At 37.6% G+C, this 22,790-nt stretch overlaps 1 protein-coding gene across 1 annotated transcript in view; it reads left to right on the forward strand.

Moving 5' to 3' along the window:
• SEMA4G (semaphorin 4G) overlaps positions 1–20,960 on the forward strand; it is a 531,345-nt gene extending 510,385 nt beyond the window's left edge. Inside the window, exon 16 of the mRNA XM_053692470.1 lies at positions 18,105–20,960. The gene's annotated coding sequence lies outside the window, so the exon portion shown is untranslated. The remainder of the gene's footprint in view (positions 1–18,104) is intronic.
• The last annotated feature ends 1,830 nt before the right edge of the window (positions 20,961–22,790 follow it).

Consider the following 22,790-nt stretch of genomic DNA (forward strand, 5'->3'; position numbering starts at 1 on the left):
AAGATGGAGACCATTCGGACTATCTTACCATTGATCCAGGAGGGTCAATATATGACCACCGTGGACTTAAAGGATGCGTATCTACACATTCCTATCCACAAAGATCAACACCAGTTCCTAAGGTTCGCCTTTCTGAACAAGCATTATCAGTTTGTGGCCACGGCGCCGCAAATCTTCACGAAGGTGCTAGGGTCGCTTCTGGCGGTTCTAAGGTCACGGGGCATAGCAGTGGCGCCTTATCTGGAACGACATTCTAATTCAAGCGTCGTCCTTCCAACTAGCCAAGTCTCACACGGACTTAGTGTTGGACTTTCTAAGGTCTCACGGGTGGAAAGTGAACGTTAAAAAAAGTTCTCTTTCCCCCCTCACAAGAGTTTCATTTCTAGGGACTCTGATAGACTCGGTGGACATGAAAATATTTCTGACGGTCGTCAGGAAATCAAAGATTTTGTCCACCTGCCGAGCTCTTCATTCTATTCCTCGGCTGTCAGTGGCTCAGTGTATGGAGGTAATCGGACTAATGGTAGCGGCAATGGACATAGTTCCGTTTGCTCGCTTGCATCTCAGACCACTGCAACTATGCATGCTCAATCAGTGGAATGGGGATTATGCAGATTTATCTCCTCAGATAAATCTGGATCAAGAGACCAGATACTCTCTTCTTTGGTGGTTGTCACAGGATCATCTGTCCCAGGGAATGTGTTTCCGCAGGCCAGAATGGGTTATAGTGACGACAGACGCCAGTCTTATGGGCTGGGGTGCAGTCTGGAATTCCCTGAAAGCTCAGGGTTTGTGGACTCGGGAGGAGGCTCTCCTACCGATAAATATTCTGGAATTAAGAGCGATATTCAATGCTCTCCAGGCATGGCCTCAGCTGGCTTCGGCCAGATTCATCATGTTTCAGTCGGACAACATCACGACTGTGGCTTATATCAATCATCAGGGCAGAACAAAGAGTTCCTTAGCGATGATAGAGGTCTCAAGGATAATCCAATGGGAAGAGGCTCAATCTTGCCATCTGTCAGCGATCTATATCCCAGGTGTAGAGAACTGGGAGGCAGATTTTCTAAGTCGTCAGACTTTTCATCCAGGGGAGTGGGAACTCCATCCGGAGGTGTTTGCTCAGCTGGTGCGGCTTTGGGGCACACCAGAGTTGGATCTGATGGCGTCTCGTCAGAATGCCAAACTTCCTTGTTACGGCTCCAGGTCAAGGGATCCTCAGGCTGTACTGATAGATGCTCTAGCAGTACCCTGGTCGTTCAACCTGGCTTATGTGTTTCCACCTTTCCCTCTCCTTCCTCGTCTGATTGCCAGAATCAACCAGGAGAGAGCGTTGGTGATTTTGATAGCGCCTGCGTGGCCACGCAGGACTTGGTATGCAGACCTGGTGGACATGTCATCCCTTCCACCATGGTCTCTGCCATTGAGACAGGACCTTCTGATTCAAGGTCCATTCAAGCATCCAAATCTAATTTCTCTGCAACTGACTGCTTGGAGTTTGAATGCTTGATTCTATCAAAGCGGGGTTTCTCTGAGTCAGTCATAAATACCTTGATTCAGGCTCGAAAGCCTGTTACCAGGAAAATTTATCATAAGATATGGCGTAAATATCTTTTTTGGTGCAAATCCAAAGGCTTCTCCTGGAGTAAAATCAGGATTCCTAGGATTTTGTCTTTTCTCCAAGAGGGATTGGAGAAAGGATTATCAGCTATTTCCCTAAAGGGACAGATATCTGCTCTGTCTATTTTGTTGCACAAGCGTCTGGCAGATGTTCCAGACGTTAGGGCTTTTTTGTCAGGCTTTAGTTAAAATTAAGCCTGTGTTTAAACCTATTGCTCTGCCATGAATTCTAAATTTAGTTCTTAGAGTTCTTCAGGGGATTCCATTTTAACCCATGCATTCCATAGATATTAAGCTTTTATCTTGGAAAGTTTTGTTCCTAGTTGCTATCTCTTCAGCTCGAAGAGTTTCTGAACTATCTGCATTCCAATGCGACTCGCCTTATCTGGTGTTCCATGCTGATAAGGTGGTTTTGCGTACCAAGCCTGGGTTCCTACCTAAGGATGTTACTAACAGGAATATCAATCAAGAAATTGTTGTTCCTTCTCTGTGTCCTAATCCTTCTTGTAAGAAGGAACGTCTGTTGCACAACTTGGACGTGGTTCGTGCTTTGAAATTTTATTTGCAGGCAACCAAAGATTTTCTTCAAACATCTTCTTTGTTTGTTGTCTATTCTGGAAAGTGTAGGGGTCAAAAGGCTACGGCGACTTCTCTTTCCTTTTAGCTGAAAAGCATCATCCGTTTGGCTTATGAGACTGCTGGACAGCAGCCTCCTGAAAGGATTACAGCTCATTCTACTAGAGCGGTAGCTTCCACATGGGCTTTTAAAAATGATGCTTCTGTTGAACAGATTTGTAAGGCTGCGACTTGGTCTTCGCTTCATACCTTTTCAAAATTTTACAAATATACAAAAATATTTTGTCTATTACTATCACTTATATTGTAAACTCTCTAGGACGCAGGGTCCTTGTTTGTCTTTTCTGTCTTATATTTATTTATTGTACCCCTGGGTAGTGCTGCTGAATCTGTTGGCAGATTACAAATAAAGATAATAATAAAAATGACAATGATAATGTTTAAAATGTCTAATTTAATTGGCTATTAAAGGGACAGTCTAGTTAAAATTAAACTTTCATGATTTAGATAGGACATGCATTTTTCAACAACTTTCCAGTTAAAAAAAAAAAGAGGCACCCGATAGAAGGCTGAAAAAAGTGAAAAAAAGTTTTCAACAACTTTCCAGTTTACTTTTATCATCACATTTGCTTTGTATCTTGGTATTCTTTGTTGAAAGCTAAACCTGGGTAGCCTCATGTGCTAATTTCTAAACCCTTTAAAGCCACCTCATATCTCAGTGCATTTTGACAGTTTTTTTTACCTGCAACATCACTTCCCTACCTACAACTCCCCCTCCCTCTACCCCTCACACCAAACTTCACAGAAGCACTAAGTCATTAGATCAGCATCAGCTCGCTAGCTCTCTCATACCTCTCCTCTCATCCATCACCTCCTTTTCCTGACCTGACCAATCTATCTGCCAGTATAATTCCACCCTTACATCAGTCATTGACACTCTGGCCCCTCCAACCTTAGCTCAGAAACCACACTCTCATCCTCAGCCCTGGCATACTCCTCTGACACGATACCTACGCAGATGCTCCCGTACTGCTGAGCGACACTGGAGGAAATCTCGGAGTTCAGCTGACTTTCTTCACTACAATTTCATCCTGAACTCCTATTATTCTGCCCTTAATCTTTATAAGCAACAATATTTCTCTAATCTCATCTCTACTCTTTCCTCTAACCCTAAACGTCTGTTCTCCACGTTCAACACTCTTCTCCGCCCACCCCCACCTCCTAACACAACCTCTCTCTCAGCTCAAGATTTTGCCAGCCAATTCAAAAACAAAATTGACTCCATCAGACGTGAAATCAGCTCTCAACTTACTTCCAATCTCCCACCCCCTCAAAAGCCCACAATCACCCAGAACCCAAATATAAAAAAATGCAGCTCTTTTGCCCCTGTTAACGAGGATGAAGTTTCTGCCCTTATACTGTCGTCCCACCTCACTACCTGTCCCCTCGACCCCATCCCCTCACAGCTACTCCCCTCCCTCTCTTCTACCCTCACCCCCATACTCACACACATTTTCAACCTCTCCCTCAGCACTGGTATATTTCCCTAATCTCTTAAATATGCACTGGTCACACCTATACTCAAAAAACCTTCCCTCGACCCAACCTCCCCATCCAACTACCGCTGTATTTCCCTACTCCCCCCTTGCCTCAAAGCTCCTCGAAAAGCTAGTTTACGCACGTCCCATTTCCTTACACTAAACTCTCTTCTTGACCCACTGCAATCGGGATTTCGTTCCCATCACTCTACAGAGACGGCAATTGTCAAGGTTACCAATGACCTACTTACAGCAAAATCCTCCTTGACCTGCCTGCAGCCTTTGACACTGTTGACCACCCTTTTCTGCTCCAAACCCTCCAATCCTTTGGCATCTGTGAAACAGCTCTCTCGTGGTTCTCTTCCTATCTGACTAACCGTACATTTACTGTAGCCTTCTCCGGAGCATCCTCTGCCCCTTTACCACTTTCTGTTGGGGTACCTCAAGGCTCTGTCCTTGGTCCCCTTCTCTTTTCAATCTACACATCATCACTTGGTACCTTAATAAAGTCCCATGGGTTTCAATACCATTTGTATGCAGATGACACCCAAATCTACCTCTCTGCACCAGACCTACCTCCTTCCTTACTAACCCGTGTCACTAACTGTCTTTCTCACATCTCATCTTGGATGTCCTCTCACTACCTTAAGCTAAATCTCTCCAAAACTGAACTCCTTATTTTTCCCCCTTCTTCCAATGTCTCCACCCCCAAAATTTCTATAACTGTTAATTCCATCATTACCCCTACCCCGCACGCCCGATGTCTTGGGGTCACACTTGACTCAGATCTTTCCTTCACTCCTCACATTCAGTCCTTTGCTAAAGCCTGCCGCTTCCACCTTAAAAACATTGTTAAAATTAGACATTTCCTTACACAAGATACAACCAAGATTTTAATCCACTCTCTCATCCTTTGCCGCCGCGACTACTGCAACTCTGTCCTCTCTGCTCTACCTAGCTGCCGCATAGCTCCTTTACAATCCATTATGAATGCCTCTGCCAGGCTCATCTTCCTTACTCGTCGCTCTTCATCTGCTGCACCTCTCTGCCAATCCCTTCACTGGCTTCCTCTTGCCTCTAGGATTAAACATAAAAACCTCACTCTGACATATAAAGCTCTCCACTGCCCCCCCTACATCTCAGAACTTGTCTCTAGATACTCTCCCTCCCGTCCCCTTCGATCAGCTCAGGATCTCCTCCTCTCTTGTTACTTCCTCACATTCCCATTTACAGGACTTCTCCAGACTGGCCCCCATCTTGTGGAATTCCCTGCCTTGCTCCATAAGACTCTCCCCTAGTTTTAACAGCTTCAAGCAATCCCTAAAAACTCTATGTTACAGCGCTGCGGAATCTATTGGCGATCTACAAATACCTGATAATAATAATAATAATAATAGACAGCACTAGTTCATGTGTGCCATATAGATAACATTGTGTTCACTGATTGGCTAAAATGTGAGTCTGTCAAAAGAACTGAAATAAGGGGGCAGTCTGCAGAGGTTTAGATACAAGGTATGACCGACAAACTCCTCCCTCTCCTCCTCCATCTTCTTCTCTATTAAATTCCATGCTCGTTCACGGTGAGCATTACAATTTATGTCCGCTCGCCAGCAGAAATAGAAAGTGCAGCTGCAAATGACCGTGAACATGTGTAAAGAATCCAACCGAGGATTGGATTCTGATTGGCGGATGCCTTTAAAATGAAAGTTACTACGTAACAGTGGGGGGAGTTTGGCGGCCATATCTGCAGGAGAAAATCGTATGTGCTTTGGATGATTACACATATAACGTTAGAGGTATTGAACATGGGATGCGGTGCAGACGCAACTTCTTTTTTGGATCTAAGGTATGGGATTAAGTTGTGTCCGGTGTTGACTGTCCCTTTAAGAGATATGTAGTTTTGACGCTTAATAATAATAAAAAAAATCTGTTTCAACTAATGGATTAAATGCTCCTTTAGCAACTTTTAAAAGAAAGAGTATCATCCATTAGGTGAAAATTATGTTTCTTTAAGCATTCCTTTCTCCTCTGTATAGAAAGTGGCATCTTTATTTGACACATAGAGCTTAATTTATTAATCCATATTCATCCCTGTCCTGTCCACCCGAGCTCCTCTCTGGCACACGAGCGCTCCTTTGTGCTTGCATGCAACCCCGCCCCTGCCTGCACACACCCAATCACGCACAGACAGGAGCTGTCAATCTCCCCAGTGGGATTGACGTTCTCCACCTAAGAGGTGGAGAACAGGGTAGGGAAGCAGCATTCTCATGTCCGCTGCTTAATAAATCTTAACTGCAGGTTCTCTTGTGGGAACTTGCAGTCAAAGTGGAGAAAAGGGCTTGATAAATCTAGCTCATAATAGGATGTCTATTTGCACTGCTAGTTCGTGACCTGGCAGATTAGCAATTTCACCAATTTAAATGGAAAAAACAAGCACTAGTTTTATAGTTAAAATGTTTTTTTTTTAATATAATTTATTTGAAGAAATTGATGCTGTTTTGAGCTGTGTAGCATTATTGCCGTAGTCCTTATGAAATAAAAGTAGGGCCACAAAACCATATTGTAACCACGGGGATATTTTCTTGTAAAACATTTGTTGTACTTTGTTTTGCAGGTTGTAGGCCAATCCAGCCCTTTATGATATAGTAATAATAGTGTGCATCGCTATATAGTAGACAGTGTTTTGATAAATTAAAGGAGCTAATTTTCTGTTTAAACCAGCAGTGATAAATTCCTTTATCAGATGTAGTTTAAAAAATAATAATAAAAAAATAGAAGTGTGTCAAGCCACACAGATTTAGGAGCGACAGAAATTTGTTGATAAATCGATCTGTAGAAAATTTAATTTAGTTAGGAACCAGCAGTAAAATTCCTAATTCCATGGCTCTGTGGCCTGTGTCTATTTCTAAAGCAGAGCCCAACAAATTTGTTAAAATAAAGGAGCTAGCCCACTGGTGTGGTGTAGTATCAGCGTGCTGTGAACTTTGTGAGCTAGCGCAATCATGATTATGGAATGAGTCATATGATGTACTATTTTGTCATGTGATTTTATTGGAAGATTTTAATTGGTCAGCAGTGATTTTAAATGATTGTTTTAATGTTTGGAATAACCACTCTCTTCTGAAACTGCCATTTATGGGCAGAGAAAACGGTCGTTTGACATGCTTGTGATACACTCTTGCATGAGTGTTGCACTTGGTTTTTATTAAAGTTTTTTAATACTTTAAAATGCTAGAATATTTTTATGTTTGTTTTATATACTTGGGTGTGATTGAATGTAAACAACAAAGTTTCAGGCGTGTTACACCCCTAATCATGTAATACATGATTTAGGGTTTTATACCCAATATGTTGTGTGATATTATGATCCAGATATGATACAATAAAGGTCTTCTAAAGATTATCATAGTGCTGCTGAACGCTGCTGTTATTTGGAACTTTTCAAGGGCTGGGCAGCAGCCATTTATCAGCTTGCATTGTAAGGAGGAGGTGCTGTACTTCATTTGGACTTGTTATTGAATGTAAACAATTGAAGATCCAAGATGCATGAAGCCAAGAAACAGTGTGTTGGGTCACTAAGAGTTCTCAGCACGGTGATACCACACCCCACTGGGGGTGTCTGTGAGTACGAGTTTCATCTACTCCTTTTATTGGATTTATAATATATATGCTAAACTACTGTATGTGGTGCCGCTTAGGTTTTACAGATTCTGTTTATATATATATACACTGACAGAGATGCCCATCTGGTCCTGAGAAATCTGCCTGCCCATGTGAGGGAGTGTTGAGATATCCATTTGGACATTTTATGTACTACAGAGTGTTGTGCACACCAGAGCCCCCAGTGCCAGGTTGCTGGGTATCTGGTAGGAAGTCGGCTCCAAACCACAATGTTGCCACGTCCACCCACATACTCCTCTCCACAAAGTCGGGACAATTCAGGAGACTGAAGAAAAAGTTGGTGTTATCAATTGTCCTTTGAAAAATTAGGGACAATCTTCCCAAATTTGGGACCCTCCCAGAAAATTCGGGACAGATGGTTATCTAACTTTTAATGGGGCATTAAAAACTTTGAGATTGTAATATAAAATGTTTAATTTTATGAAGTAAAGAAAAAGTTTCAATATATTTTAATTTATTTTGGTCCCATTTCCTGTGAAATGATAAAAGGCCTGGTTATGCAAGTTTAAAGGGGCATTAAACTCAAAATTGAATCCCCTATAAGTGCTTAAATACGTTATTTAATTAGAGGGATACTAAACCCACTTTTTTTCTTTTAATGATTCACTAATAAAATACATTTTTCTTCGTTCTCTTGCTATCTTTATTTATGTTGAAAGTTTTTTTATTTGTTTCCATATAGCATATATAAAACAGTTTGTACATCCTGAGAACAGTACTCACAATGTCCCAGACGATGTTACACTTTTCAAAATTATAGAAACGTTTTGCATATCTTGATGCTGTAACAAAAACTTGTAACAGACAAAAACAAACAAACCAGAAAAACAAAACCATATAATACATGTCTGTGTTGTGAAATATTTTCTGTCATAATCTTATCTGAATACTACACTATTCCTAGCTGTGCTTACTTAGTATTTATTATTTTACATCCAAGTTCTTTATTTGTGGTATCATCTATCTATTCACTAACATGTTATTGCTATCTTTATTTAAAAAGCAGGAATGTAAAGATTAGGAGCTGGTCAATTTTAGGTTCCGCACCATGGATAGCACTTGCTTATTGGTGGCTACTTTTAAATAAAGATAGAAAGAAAACAAAGAAAAATTGATAAAAAGAGTAAATTAGAAAGTTGCTTAAAATTGCATGCTCTATCTGAATCATGGAAGAAAAAATTATGGGTTTTGTATCCCTTTTAAGGGAAATTAAATAACATTGCAGTAAACATTCATTCTTTATTTTCCCTGCTATTAATGAAAAATTTGCTTGTTGTCAACCCCCAGACAGGCTGGAGTGCTCATGTTATATTTAAGTATGGTGTAATTCTAACTCTGAAACATGCACCGATTGCCTTTATCATAGCAGAAGCTCAGCAAAAAAACACAAAATCATGGAACTAATGATAATTTAAAAATATTTTCTTAAAGCATTTATAGTTTGGTAATATATGATATGGATATAAAACCATAACTTTAATATCCCTTTATCTTCGTGTTTAACCCTTTGCATGGGTTAAAACAAAGCATTCAAAGTAGCCATTTAATGATAACGAGCTGTGGAAAAAAAACTACAGTAATATTTCTGTTACAGTGGAACGTCCCTTTACCAGTAGATTAAGTGTCATCTGGTATCCACTTGGAAAGGTAGAACCTGCCCAGAGACAAAATCTTTTTTGGACCAATAGCGCTCCAGTCAAAAGTATTTTAATTTATGAAGAAAATGGGTGGCACTTAAAGAGACATTCCAGTCAAAATATAAATGCATATAGATTTATTACATCTTTGAATAGAAACATATTTGCTATATAAATGTATTGGCAAAAATGCTTCTATTAAGAGTTATCACTGTTTTACTGTTAACATTTTTCTCTGCATGTGCATGTGAAGCATAGCTAGATATTCTCAGTGCACCCACATTTTAAATAATGCAGCTGCTCAGATCATCATTGGAGCTTGTATCATGTCAGCAATTAATAAATTGAGTCATTACCAGATGGTACCATAGGCTCTCTGAACAACTGTTATGTTTAAAATGCTGGTGCATGGTGCATACTCAAATACTCTTTTGAAACAGCTATAGCTTTTATTAGAAGCATTTTTGCTAACACATGTATATTACAAAATTGCTTATGTTCAATACAAAAATGCACCCATGTGGTTTTCAATTTTGGCTGGAATATCCCTTTAAGACAATGAATACTGCAGTGATATGCACGGGGTATAAAACATTTTGGGAACGCTAAAGCAAATGGTCTCTCTTCATCCTGCTCTATAATATATCTTACTCGTTGCCTTCATGGTGCTGAAGGGGAGGAGAGGATTCACAGTTCCACAGGATTCAGAAATCTTTATTTGTTATCCAGAGCACACAAAGTTGACAAATTGCAGAAGCCAGCAGGCATTTTTTTTATTTTTGGCACCACACATAAAAGTAACAGAGCACCAGCAAAAAAAAAGTTTCCCTCTAAATAAAATATTAACTAAAAGCTAGAAAATCCAATCAAATATTTAATCTGCAGTGGCAGAGACGTAGACCAACAGAGTTAAAGGGACAGTTCACCCAAAAAATGTCTCCCCTTTAAGTTGTTCCCAATGATCCATTTTACTTGCTGGAGTGTATTACATTGTTTACAAGTAGCTCTTTTACCCCTATTTTGGCTTTTGAAATCGCTGATTTAGTCTGTTGTATCCCCACCTATACTAAAAGTTTCTATGCTGAAGTCTAGGCTATTGATAAGCCTATGTAAACACAGCCAGCAGAAGAAATTACACTCTCAGTGGGGTGCAGGATAGGTAAGTAATAAAATTATAATTTTTCCATTGTTCTTGAGGTTTGGTTTTCCAGATAAATATAAGATAAGGAAGCAAGTGTGCAGGGGTGTAACTACCATTGGTGTAGTGGTACCAGGACCCAAGTGCTGGGGGGGGGAGGGGGGGAGCATAACAGCCAGCCTATACATAGGCGCATGCAGAATGTGTACAATCCTAATGCAGGGAAGCCTTTTATTAGTGCAGGTTGCAGGTCCATCGATCTATCTATCTATCTATCCTCAAAATCATTGTATTGAGCAGAATGTATTTTATTAATTTTGCTTTTTATTGAGTTACCTTTGGGAGGGCCAAACATTTTTTCACCAGGGCCCTCTGTTGAGTAGGTCCACTATTGCAAGTGTGTGTACACAAAGTGATAACATAATGAGATCTGCTATTACCTGAAACTCAAGTCATTGTAATAGGCTGTGGTTTAAAAGCACAAACCAGCTACTTCATTGACAAAAATTAACCTGAAAATGCAATTTCTCATACATTTTATACTCTGCAGCTGGTCTAACGAGTCATTGAAAATATATTAAAATAAAAACAATTTTACAGTTTACTGTCCCTTTAATTTTTATCAAGTGTAATCTATTAAAGGTAGTATTTATTCAGTACACATGCAATAGCAAAAATGCTTCTAGTATGTTATCGCAAATTCAGTGATATGTAGGTTTGCCAGCTGTCCTCCAAAGTAATACTGGACAACCTGTAGGTGACTGGGCACAATGATCTGTGGGCGTCACACAAAGCTGCCCACCAAAGCTCTACTTTAGACACCACTCTAGATCCTACCAGGTATATTTGTCACAACTAAGCCGTCATTTTACCCCCTGGCTGCCAGTAAAATACAAATCAATAATTGTACCTTTGGTTGCTGGTGACACATATAAAAGTAGAGATTTGACCCCCTTGACTGCCTTTCACTTCTTTCTGCTCCATAGTTGTAATGCATTAAAGGGCTACTAAACACAAATTTTCTATTTCTATCTTTTATTTAAAAAGCAGGAATTTAAAGCTTAGGAAGGCTTGCTTATTGGTGGCTGCATTTAGCCACCAATAAGGAAGCATAACTCAGGTTCTGAACCAAAAATGGGCCGACTCCTAAACTTTACATTCCTGCTTTTTAAATAAAAGATAGCAAGAGAACAAATAAATATTTATAATTGGAGTAAATTAGAATGTTGCTTAAATTAATTGCTATATCTGAATCATTAAATTGAAAATTTGGGTTTAGTAGCCCTTTAAGTGGCCTTTTACATTTAAAAGGATATGAAACACAAGATTTTTTCTTTTGCGATTCAGTCAGAGGATATCATTTTAAAATTTACTTCTGTTATCAAATTTTCTTTGTTCCGTTGATATTCTGTGTTGAAGAGATACCTAGGTAGGCATTTGGAGAACTACATGGCAGGAAATAGTATTGCCCGGTTGAATACTGGACACCTGGCAGCCCTATTTATACATCTTTCTATGTGCTTGAGCTATAGAGCATATGGCTTTAGATTGCATGCAAGTCATAATATGTGTCAGTATTTACAGCAGGGAGCACAAATGCATGTGGCCTACAGCAGTATGCTATGCAGGTTGTGTGCACTGTAAAAGTTGCAGACAGAACATACCATTTAAAAAAAGGTTTCCAATTTTCTTCAATAATCAAATTTTCTTTGTGTTCCATGATATTCTGTGTTGAAGAGATACCTAGGTAGGCATAGGGAGCACTACATTGCAGGAAATATTGCTGCCATCTAGTGCGCTTGCAAATGAATAACATTCTTGCAAAACTACTGCCATATAGTGCTCCAGAAATGGGCAAGCTCCTAACCATATGTCCCTACTTTTCAACAAAAGATTGCAAGTGAACAAAGAAAATTTGATATTAGAATTAAATTAGAAAGGTGTTTAAAATCTCATGCTCTATCTGAATTAAGGGGGGGGGGGGGAATTGAGTTTAACCGCAGTGCCTGATTGTAGCTGTGCTCTCCTGACAGTTTACATTTTTAGAACATTGTTTTTAATGTAACATTTTACATGTCTTCATTATACCATTATAACCTTTACAAACTCCAACGTAATTAGTGCAGATAGCTTTGCATGCTGATTTTCTGGGGCATTGCTAATGATTAAAAAAAAAAAATGAAAACAAAGTTTAAAAAAACATGAAATTGAAAATTAAACTTTTATGATTTGGATATAGAGGTCGATTTATCAAGCTGCGGCAGACAGGAGTGCATATACGCTGTCAGGAGCTGTCAATCTCCCAGGTCGGACGAGACTGAAATTTGCCACTTAAGAGGTGGCGAAAGGGTCGGTCTGATGACCGCTGCTTGTTAAATACGGCATGCAGGTTCTTTTGTAAGAACTTGCAGTCGTAGGCAGGCGAAAACCTGCCGAAGAGGATGATAAATCGACCCCCTAGTGTGTAGTTTGAATACCAAGCGAATTAAATATATGTGATAATAGAAGCAAAGTTGAAAAGCTAGCTACTGGAAGCTAGCTTGTAATTGGTGGCTACACGCATATGCCTCTCATCATTGGCTCACTAGATTGTTTAACTAGGTCCTAGCAGTGCATTGCTGCTCTGAAGCTAACTTGAAATGATCACTATCCTTTAGAAAAACGTATTAAAGGGACAGTGTACTGTTTTTCACTTAATGTATTTGCAATGACTTGTTATACCAGCTGCAGAGTATAAAATGTATGAGAAATTGCATTTTCAGGTTTGTGTATATAACATTTTGTGCTTTGAAACCACAACCTATAAAAATTGGCTGAGCTTGCATGTAAAATCCGATCTCTTTATTTTATCACTTTGTGTACGTACACACACATGCTGTCTGAAGCCCAATACTTACAGAGAACAATGATACATTTACATTTGATTATATATCTTTCCTACACCCTACTGGGAGTGTAATTTCTTCTGCTGGCTGTGTTTACAAAGTTCTCAATAGCCTATACTTACGTATATAAACTTTCCGTATAGGTACAACAGGCTAAACAAGCTATTTCAGATGGGTAAAGGGGCTAGTTGCAAACTATTTAAAACATTCCAGCAGGTAAAATGGATATTTGATAGGCGGACCACATTGCTGCTTGAAAAAGAAACACATATGAAAAATACATATGTCAGGGTTCTTATAATGGAACATTATTCAAAACATTTAATTAAACAACCATGACATATGTATTTTTATGTGTCACTTTTTAAAGCGTCAATATTTGAGAGCAAATTAAAGGATTTAAATTTTTTGGGTAAACTGTCCCTTTAAATGATCTCTCTACAAAATATCCATAGACTTTATTGGTGGTTTTCTGTAAAAAAAAGAACTTTGGATTTATTTTTTAAAGGGACTGGAATTGTCCTCTATGGTTTTACAGGGCATAAAGTGAGGTAAATTTCAGACTTTTATAAGAATGTTGCAATTAAAAATATATTAGTTTGCAAGTAAAACCACATAATTATTATTATTTTAAAAAAAGATTTGTGTGTGTGTGTGTATATGTATGTATATATATATATATATATATATATATATATATATATATATATATATATATATATACACACACACATTTATATGTGTATATATATATATATATATATATATATATATATATATATATATATATATATATATATATATATAATAAAATATTTATAATCCTAATTGGTATTGTCTGTTCCTCCGCCCCCCTTAATTTCCTCTTTTGGCTGGGCTGTGATGTATAGAGCAGTCACATCCACACTCTACATTGGCTTTCGAAGGTATTTGAAGGGGCTGAACGTCAAGATTGTCATATGACACACACGTTGATTAGATGTTTACTGGAATTGTCATTTAAAAAAAAAGTTAAAGGGACAGTCTACAATATAATTTTTATTGTTTTATATTAATATACGTTTTACCTCTGTGATTACCTCATATCTAAGCCCACTGATCACATGGCTGTGACTATTTATTATATATTGACTTGCATTTAGTATTGTGTTGTGCCAACTCTTAAATAACTTCTTGGGCATGAACACAATGTTATCTATATGGCCCACGTGAACTAGTAGTCTCCTGTTGTGAAAAGCAAATAAAAGTATATGATAAGAGGCTGTCTGTAGTGGCTTATAAAGTATATAAATATAACAATGTTGGTTGTGCAAAACTAGGGAATGGGTAGTAAAGGCATTATCTATCTTTTTAAATAATAACAATTTTTGTGTAGACTGTCCCTTTAACCCAAGTGGGCCGGCATAGCATTACTATATGCACTAATTTAACCCTTTCACAGATGGATTAAAAATAAAAAAAGATACATATACTTTTTTTAATTGCAAAGATTAAATATATGGCATTTGATTAGTTGAGGTTTACCATCAGTTTAAACACACAGGTATACACATGCAATAGTGCAATAATAAAATGCTTTAACACATCATTGCATTGTCATTATTCCCTTTTAGATTAATATGGATACCTGACATATTGTTGTATATTTACACATCGTTATTAGTGTCTGGCTACAATTTTATTGTTAAACTGTTTTGCCATAATGATGCAGCAGTGCTGGGCACCATGTCTGTACATTAGCTCATTATTGCCAGTTGATGAGGTAACTGGAATTACTGCCATATGGAGAATTGGCTGTAATATTAAAAGCCAGTAATGTAATGGAAATATCTGCTCTTTGCTGTGTAATGTGTCATATGTTAGAGCTTTCATTTTCCACTTCTTTTAGAACAGCGCAATGCATCACATCGCTTTCAAAAAGATGTGGAGGTCCAAAGTAAAATTTTAGTATTCAAATATTGAGCATACATTTAAAAAACAAAAGCTTTATCTTGCTATCATTTGTTAAAATGTAGTTCCCTTTAATGAGAGAATAATAAGAGAATACCTTGGTAGGCTTAGGAGCACTATATGACAACAATGTTATACTGGTAAGTGAATTATTATTGTTCAGAGGCGCTAAAGGTCGAATTCTAGGTCCCTTTAAAAGAAGGAAAGCTAAGAGATGAGGCTGAGATGTGACAAGGCAGAGAGTAGTTACTGTATATTTTGCAGGTAAAACGTACTGATCCTTAAAATTAGCAATGTAAAATGTCTCAATAGGTTTATCCAGCACAATTCTGTCACCAGACTATATAGTGATAACAGTACGGTGTATGGAGTATTCCAGTGGCGTCACTAGGGGGGGGGGGGGCGGGCCGCACCCGGGTGACACCCTCCAGGGGGTGACACCAAAAAAAAAACAAATTTTTTTTTTTAATTTTTTTTTTAAAATTTTATTGAAATTCAAAGAAATACAATGTTGAGATGCATAGATTTTATTTTTATTAGAGGGGCTGGCATTTGTGAACATTGGTGGGATTGGGGAAGTTGTAGACACACAATTTTTTTGCCCCTTGAGCCAGTGCTGCAATTTCAACAAATAGTTTTCCCGGCTGCTTTTGCTTGTTTGTACTTTGCTTCTCGCAATTTCGCTATGAATGTTGTGGGCATGCCGTGGGGCTTGCAAAGTTGCGCTGCTAGCCTAAACCTGCCTGCCTATCTGTGCTCACTGCTCAGTGACATGTGGAGCAGTGGAGTCACTCACTGCTGTGCTGTCTCTCTAAACGGGAACTGGCAAATCATGAGGGGGATACCTGGCACCTGACCGCATGACTGTTTGACACTGTCTTTAAAGTGAAGGAGCCACGTATGATGCCCACCAGACCATTACGGTTACGGTACACTAAGTGCACACTGAAGAGGTAGGAGGGAGGGCGGGCGGGGGGTCTGGGGGTGGGCAGAGTGCAGAGGTGATTGGCCATAAGAAGTGGTAGGCACGCGGCCCGGGGCTGTGCACTGACAGGCTTGGAACAGAGTCAGAGAGCAGAATTGTCATAGTTTGCGCCTAAACCTTTTCTTTAGTGATTTATTTTTAGAGTGCTCTGTTTATCTTTCATTTGATGCTCTGCTGAGCCAGGGAGCAGCTCTAGGCATGCGCTTTATAATTAATGCAGTGCAGTTTACATATTTTGTAAGTGTGTGTGTCTCAGTGTCTTTGTGTGTGTGTGTCTGAGTGTGTTTCCGAGTGTTTGTGTGTGCATCTGAGTATGTTTTTAAGTGTGTCTGAGTGTTTGTATGTGTGTGTGCCTGTGTTTTTGTGTGTGTCTGCTTTCTGGCGGGGGGGGGTGACACCATAACTTACCGCACCGGGTGACACCAACCCTAGTGACGCCACTGGAGTATTCTATTATTTCTATTATTTATTCTAAGCTCTGCAGTGTTCAATTTGTCTATTAATATTTATTCCAAAATGCCAAACGTCTAACCTCATCAGAGACCTCACTAATAGGGGTATACCTGGCAGAAATGGGTTAACTAAGTGTTTTGTGTGTTACTGGCAGCACATATTGGTAATATCACTGGTCTGTGTGTTCCTGGAAGCTTATAAATAACATCTGTGTCCCAGCAGCACACAGAACTGTGAGATTGTTCTCTGTGTTTTGCTGCCAGCTAAGGAGGGTAAACATCACTTTATCTGTATTTATCACCAATACTAAGGGGGGTGTCAAGCTACATGGTTGAGAGAAATATGATTATTAATATACCCATCAGCTGAAGCCCCTGATCTGTCTGCAACTTCTTAATGCCCTGGAACAGAATTAAATTTGCAAGAGCCAAAAAAATCACATACTCAGATGGTTTTGTTTTGCTATTTTTGTATTGTTTTTTAGTTTAACTTTGTTTGAAAATAAAATTGGATACAATGTAACACTGAGATATCTAAATTAGCTAGTGTTGAATTTGTTCAAATATATATATACAGGTGGCCCTCAGTTTACGCCGTGGGTTAGGTTCCAGAAGGAATGGTTGTAAATCGAAACCGTTGTAAATTGAAACCCAGTTTATAATGTAAGTCAATGGGAAGTGAGGGAGTTAGGTTCCAAACCCCTCTCAAAATTGTCATAAGTAACCTATAATACATTATTTTTAAAGCTTTGAAATGAAAACTTTAAATGCTAAACAGCATTATAAACAGTATCAAATATTCACACAACACAGAATATATCATCAAACTAAGTTTAATGAACAAAAACATTTGCTAAACTGCATTATAAACCTTATGAAATAATCACACAATACACACTTTACGTGTATTTTTCTGCAAACAGTTCTTTCTATGCATTCCAATCTGGACTGATTTATAGACAGGAAGATCTTGTTCCTATGACAGCTGCTCGATAGCTCATGTCTAGCTAGACTAATTAATTCCATCCTGTTTCTGTGCTTGGCTTTACATATCTTTGCTGCAACACAAGCGGACAGCTCCACCTACTGGCTATTTTAATCAATGCAATGCTTCTCAATGCTTTTCAATAGCAGTCACATGACTGAAAAAAAAAGGTTGTTATTCTGAAACTGCGCAAATTGAACCGGCGTAAATCGAGGGTCACCTGTACTATATATATTATATTATATATATATATATATATGTGTGTTGTTTATTTTCATGCAGTCTTTTCATTGTTACCAAAGACTCATGTTCCCTAAACATCTTACGTTTAAATGAGTATTGAAAGTCAAGGCTTTGCACGGTAACTCTCAGAAGCCAATAGTCACATTAGTTAATCATTTTTTTATGCTGGAATGTAATCACTGTTCTAGTTTTAGAAACCACTTTGTTCATTACTGCTACAAGACCATTCCAAATGGAACTGAACAAATTTTGCAGCTAAATTGTTCCACTTTTATCCATGCACGGTTATTGTGAAATATCATTGATGCTGTGAATTTGAATTTCACCCTCATTATAAAAATTCTATAGCCATTATAGTACTAGAGTCATTTTATTTGCTAATTCTGTGCTGTTTTTTATTCTATTTTCCAAAAGGAGAGAAGTGCACCGGTTCTGACAACATGAGGCGATGAATAAGCAATTGAAGATTTTGAATAGCATTTGAATGGAAAGCACGTGGAATCACTGAACGTTTCTTGCTATTTTCCTTGGTGATTATGAAGGCATCAAGATATGAACAGCGTGCAAATTACTGCATCTGCCGATTAGAAACCAATTATTCAAGATGGTCGGCTAATGGTACCAGCTGTCCTGCTCTTGAGTGGCTGCGTAGAAATTCTCAGCACAAACCATGGTATACAGGAAAATATGGCAGCAGCAAGGATTTACGACTATGTGACGGCTTCTCTTTCAGCCGCAGATTTGGGGGGAAAAACTGAAGCAAGCACTTTACTTTGAACTTGAGTGATAACTTTTTTTTAAAGGGTGATTGCATCTTTCCTCAAGACATAATGGGAAATTGCCACTGAACTAGTTACATTATAAAGCCGTGGCCCTGTGGATGACCCTGTGTCATAACTTAATCCCTAACGTATTATGCTTTATCACTTCATAAAACCAATACATTTTCCTCCAAGGGCATTTTTATTTGTTCAGTAGGGAGATCGCTCTGTGTGTCAGCTGCCTGCAAATTGCAATGACTGCGTTTTGTCTCGCATGAACATTTATAATTCTTTGTTTTCTTCTTTCTCACTCCCAGAGTACTTGTTTTATTACTTGCGTCCTTTATTTGCCCCTTCGGTTTTAATCTTATATTCTTGCTTTAGCTCTTCAGATAACTATATAATTCATCAATTAACTATGGCCTAGATTCTCTAAACCTCTTAGTGGATAAAGAGAGTTGTTGTTTAAAGCATGGTCTTGCTAAGGGTTAAAAGAACATTAAAGACCTCTTTTGTGTAAAATTGTGCTTGTGCTACGCTCCCTAAAGAGGCCAAAAAGCAAATTCTTGAACCTGCCAATGCTGCAAATCAAATAGCTGGTTTAAGCAGTTTGCAGCATTTTGAAAAACTAGGTTACAGATTTTGTTTTTTTGGTCACTCTAGGGAGTGTGGAAGAAAACACTATACACAAACCAAGAGGTGTTCAACATAGTTTACTAGTCCTTAAAGCCTGACTGTGGAAGATGTTGAGTAGGTTAAAATTATATGCGTGGCCTATTATATACACACACCTGAATAATATAGAATTTGTCATAATTTGCAAATAAAACTGCATATTTTATTAACTTAAGATTTTAAGCATTTTATCATCTGAAAGGAACATTATAGGCAAATTATGTCTTATTATGTTACACAAAGAAACATTTATTTTAATATATAAAGTAATATTATAAGATATTTTTAAAGAAAAAAGTACAGTAGAGTCAAAATTAAACTTTCATGATTCAGACAGAGCATGTAATTTTAAACAATTTCCAATGTACTTCTACTAACTAATTAGCTTCATTCTTTTGGTATCCTTTGTTGAAACTCATACCTAGGTAGGCTCGGGAGCAACAATGCACTTCTGAGAGCTAGCTGCTGATTGGAGGCTGCACATATATTCCTCTTGTGATTGGCTTATTAGATCTGTTTAGCTAGCACTCAGTAGTAAGATACCAACAAAAGATACTAAGGCAATGAAGCAAATTTTGATAATAGATGTAAATTTGTAAGCTCTAATCATGAAAGAAAAAAATGGAGGTTTTATGTCTCTTTAATAGTTACTGGAACTGATTTTTGCATACATTTTCATTTTATATTAGGGACAACACTCAGAATGGTATTAGTTGATAGGGACAAACCTTTATATAGAATTAGTATGTTTATTTGGTATAGAGAGAAAAAACATCTTAAAAGGTTCTCTTTTAATTGAAATTGCATGAAATGCCCCTTTAAACTAGGGAAAACTTCAAAACTGTACATCATTTTACTGGTTTTTAACAAATTTGAATAAATTCAGATAAGGAAGCAAGGTGTGAATTTGAATGTATCAGATTGTGTAGGATTATTGAGCAGTCTTAAAGGGACAAGGCCTTTTGCTTTTGTGTAAAAAGGTTCTTTGTCCCACGTTCCCTAGAGAGGGCACAAAGCAAAATCTGTAATCTTTGTTTTCAAAATGCTTCAAATTGCCTAAACTAGTTCATAAAATTTTCAGCATTTGTAGGTTACAGAATTTGTTTTATGGCTTCCTAGAGAGTTTGGGAAAAGCACAGCACTTACACAAAATCATGATGTATTTCATTTCCTTTAATTATATGTTTAACGGTATGTTTAAAAGGGTGGAGCCAGTTTGCATTTACAGATCATTTCAAACTGATTTTATGGTATGGTTCTGAGAATAGTCTTCATACTTTACCTTTCTATTTGTACCTTTAGCATATTTTTTCCAAGAGTCCTGATATTAAATGTTTTTGTTTTTTTTAAACTGCATTTTTTTTTTTTTTTAAGGGGAAAAAAATATTTCAGATTTTATGTGTACTTGATTTGATTTTAAATCTCTCCCCACCACCTTTAAAGAAAAAAGTTTTGACTTTGACCCACCCCCTTGTGTGGCACTTTCTTGACCAACTGTTCAGTGTCTGTGTCCCCTTTGTGAGAGATCACTCATTTTTTCTTTGGGACTGTGAGTGAATTAGACCAAATGAAAAGGAAATCAGTTGGCAAACAATTACAATATATAAATAAGTTATCAGTATTTCCTAAATGCTGCTCTACACTATAATGAGGTTTATGGAGAATAAAAAATTGTTGGCTTACCATTAATATTCTGCAAACTGCTTCTGCGTTTGGTTGATAGTGTTATATAGTAAAACATGGTACTTTTTAAGGAGCTTTTTTAGGGTGATAATACTGCCCTATAGATAGGAGGAAATGGTTAAAAAATAATAAAACAAATCATACACCAGAACTGTTTTTAAATTAGTGAATGTCTGCAGAAAAACACATATACAATTGAGAACCTTTGGATTAGCCCTGTAGTATGTATATTTTATAAGCAACTTCATAAGGGACAATATACTGACAAATTCTCTGTCATGCATAAAAAAGCATTAGGAAAATATATTTCTTTGCCTGGAAAAATGTTCTGCAAACACTAATTCATTTTAAATGAAACTAACACTACAGTATCAGGTCACTAGTCTCTAAATTCTATTTAAAAAAAATGTCTGTTCAGTACAGGAATATACATTCATATAAGAAGTATGTTTTGAAATTGTCTTTTAGATGTGACTTATTAACACATACCTCTAATATGAAGTGGCAATAAACACTTTGAAATTTTAATATAAAAGGTGTAATTATGTGTAGTAAAACAACCTAGCAATAAACTTTTATGGGTTAATTTACCCCATTTTTCTGTCCTTTAAGTCTGAAAATGAAGAGTTTTCCAATTCTGACATCATATGCCAGGCTTCAAACACCTGAAACTTAGCCCTGCCATCTGTCCCATATTGGCTTCAGCAGACATTACCAGAAAGGGAATTGCAAAACAGTGGTTATTTTGCTAACATAAAGGCAGTGATTAGCTTTGTGCATTTCTATAACAAGCCCAATCTGGTTTATCCATATAAGGCAGGTGGTGGGCGGAGTTTGGCTGCCAAAACATTTTCAGACACCCTTATATGTTAATGTATTACACAACTGCGAAATAACCTTATAATTATGATGTGTTTACTTTTTCTTTAAGTGGAATGCTACAAAAATGTTTTCTCTTGGTTCCTTTACTGAATACTGAAGCATTTCTTCTAAACGGGGAACTAACCATTATGCTGTAGAGAACCCATAATACAGATGAACCCCATTTAACATTGAGATGAATAGCATTATCTATTTTCTTACTGCAGTCATTGATAACAAAATGTATTGTATGTGTTACCCTTTAAACCTGGGTTACTGTGTGGTAATTATAAGAAGAAAATGTTAAGAAATAATGTGCCAAGTCAACTATAAAAGGTAATCATGTATCAATTCCTGTAGCCAAAATTAAACTTTCATGATTAAAAGCATGAAATTAAAAAAAGGAAAAAAAAAAAACTTCCAATTTACTTCTGTTATCAAATTGTGCAGTCATTTTATATGCACACTTGCTGAGTTACCAGCTACTACTGAGCATGTGCAGGAGTTGAAAGTAAATATGTACAGGTAGCCCTCAATGTACACTGGGGTTAGGTACCTGAAGGAATAGTTGTAAAAAAATAAACAAAGTACAGTATATAATGTATGTCAATGGGTGTGGGAGTTATGTTCCAGTCCCCTCTCAGAATTGACATAAGTAATAATACATTATATTTAAAGCTTTTAAATGAATACTAAACATAATTATAAACAGTATAAAATAACCACACAATGCAGTATGTATCATCAAACTAAGTTTATATCTATAAAATGTCTGTGTGTGTATGTACAGTATGTGTGTATGTACAGTGTGTGTGTGTGTGCGCATGTACAGTATGTGTGCATGTACAGTATGTCTGTGTGTGTGCATGTACAGTATGTGTGTGTGTATGTAATGTATGTGTGTATGTACAGTATGTGTCTCTGTGTGTGTGTGTGTATGTACAGTGTGTGCCTCTGTGTGTGTGTGTATATGTACAGTGTGTGTGTGTGTGTATGTATGTACAGTATGTGTATGTACAGTATGTGTCTCTGTGAGTGTATGTACAATGTGTGTATGTACAGTATGTGTCTGTGTGTGTATGTACAGTATGTCTCTCTGTGGGTGTGTATGTACAGTATG

This window comes from Bombina bombina, chromosome 9, assembly GCF_027579735.1.
Source record: "Bombina bombina isolate aBomBom1 chromosome 9, aBomBom1.pri, whole genome shotgun sequence".
NCBI lineage: Eukaryota > Metazoa > Chordata > Amphibia > Anura > Bombinatoridae > Bombina > Bombina bombina.